Here is a 2395-nt window from a genome sequence, read left to right on the forward strand (position 1 = left end):
GTCCCCACACCAACAGCATGAGGGTGCTCCTGCCTGCTGTGTGCAATGCAAACAAGGGCTGCTGAGCCAGTGCTGCTGTGTCTGTGTCTGCAAGGATGGGGCACCTGTGTGAGCTGGGGGAGAGGCCAGGGCTGCAGAGGGGGGATGTTGGCAGCTCCATGAGGACGCTCTGGGACGCTGCCCTGGGCTGTGCAGCGCACTGGGGATGGATCAGCCCCTGCTCTGCTGCTACTTCCTGTCTGCCACAGGGCCCTTGCAGAGCCCCAGCCATGCTGTTTGTCCCCAGCCTGCCCACGGCCAGCCTGGGGCTGCTCACGGGGCTTTTCTGTGCTGAGCATTGGCCTGGGTGTGTTCTTGAGACAGTCTGGGCAAGGAGCCTGGAGCCCCCAGGCCCTGGCCTGAGGCATCAGCGCTGCCCCAGCAGTGCCCATGGCCTGTCCCTGCTGCAGCCCCAGCACTGCCACCCCCAGGACTGTGCCCAGCCCCGAGAGCACTCAGGCCCTGCAGCAACACCAGGGCCACCGGGGCAGCGGGGCAGGGCTACGGCAGCAGCACTGGCAACACCAAGTGCTGCTGCTGCTGGGCTCAGCTGCTGGGCCAGCACTGATCTGCCCCCAGCTCTGCACACAAACATTGCTGCTGCAGCTCCAGAGAAGGAAACAAAAGGGCATCTCTGCAGAAAACTCTGCTGGGAGATCCTTTAGTTCCTTTAAAGCCACCAAGAGCACAGCCCCTCATTGCCACTGTCTGTGGCTAAAGTGAAGGAGGAGAGAAACAAAATGAAAAATGGCACAAACAATGACGTTTCTTTGAAGACAATACGAAATAATAAAACAATGAAACAGGACCTCCAAAATGAAGCTAACAAGAAATATCAATATGACTTTTATTGCAATCAATTTGCAGAAACTGATAAGCAATTTAATGTTTCTGAAACGATCCAGTCATCAGTCTCTTTTTTGAAACCTTGAGCTCCTGGTTCCTCAGGCTGTAGATAAGGTGGTTCAGGGCTGGAGGCACCACCGAGTACAGAACTGACAGGGCCAGATCCAGGGATGGGGAGGAGATGGAGGGGGGCTTCAGGTAGGCAAATATGGCAGTGCTGACAAAGAGGGAGACAACACTGAGGTGAGGGAGGCAGGTGGAAAATGCTTTGTGCCGTCCCTGCTCAGACGGGATCTTCAGCACAGCCCTGAAGATCTGCACATAGGAGAAAACAATGAACACAAAACAGCCAAATGCTAAACAGGCAGTAGCAGCAATGAGCCAAAGTTCCCTGAGGTTTGAGTGTTAGCAGGAGAGCTTGAGGATGTGTGGGATTTCACAGAAGAATTGGCCCAGGGCATTGCCATGGCACAGGGGCAGGGAAAAAGTATTGGCTGTGTGCATCAGTGAATAGAGAAAAGCACTGGCCCAGGCAGCTGCTGCCATGTGGGCACAGGCTCTGGTGCCCAGGAGGGTCCCATAGTGCAGGGGTTTGCAGATGGACACGTAGCGGTCATAGCACATGATGGTCAGGAGGAAATACTCTGCTCCGATGAAGAACAGAAAGAAAAAGACCTGTGTAGCACATCCATTGTAGGAGATGGTGCTGGTGTCCCAGTGGGAATTGTGCATGGCTTTGGGCACAGTGGTGCAGATGGAGCCCAGGTCAGTGAGGGCCAGGTTGAGCAGGAAAAAGAACATGGGTGTGTGCAGGTGGTGGCCACAGGCTACAGCGCTGATGATGAGGCCGTTGCCCAGGAGGGCAGCCAGGGAGATGCCCAGCAAGAGGCAGAAGTGCAGGAGCTGCAGCTTCCATGTGTCTGCCAATGCCAGCAGGAGGAAGTGGCTGAAGGAGCTGCTGTTGGACATTTGCAGTGTCTTGGCATGGGAATCTGTAAAAAAGAAATCATGGAATAGTTGGGTTTGGAGAGGTCTTTAAATATCCCAGCACAGCCTGAGGGTGCTTTCCACCTACTCCCTGCCCAGGGCTCTGCTGCCTGGAGCTGTCCCTGCCAGCAGCTGCTTCCCTGTGCCCAGGGCTGGGCCCTGCCAGTGCTGCCAGAGCCCAGCCCAGCCCTGGGGGCTCAGCTCTGCCCTGTAGACCCCTCCCAGCTCTGGCACTGCCCAGGGGCAGCACTGGCTCTGCAGACTCTGATGGAAACATCAGAGCAAACCTGAGGAGGCTGGAAAAGCGACACTGATGCTGCCTTTAAGGGGCCCTGTGCTGATTTCTGTCACGTCCTGGTTTAGTAAGATCTGAGAAATAGCTTTTTACTTTTTCTGAATGCGAATTGAGAGATTGATATCAATGTACAATTTCCCATCACGGCAACCCAGACCAGTACATTAAAAGAGTAGGAATTTTCCTTTTATGCACCCCCTGCCTTGCTGTGCTCCCTGTATAATCTTC

General features: G+C 55.0%; 1 pseudogene; it reads right to left on the bottom strand.

The window, feature by feature from the left end:
• Positions 1–921: 921 nt before the first annotated feature.
• Positions 922–1854, bottom strand: LOC128947305 (olfactory receptor 14C36-like; annotated as a pseudogene).
• Between the last annotated feature and the right edge of the window lie 541 nt (positions 1855–2395).

Source organism: Melozone crissalis, unplaced genomic scaffold (genome assembly GCF_028551555.1).
Source record: "Melozone crissalis strain CALT ecotype California unplaced genomic scaffold, PUWL_Pcris_2 ptg000095l_1, whole genome shotgun sequence".
NCBI classification, from domain to species: Eukaryota; Metazoa; Chordata; class Aves; order Passeriformes; family Passerellidae; genus Melozone; species Melozone crissalis.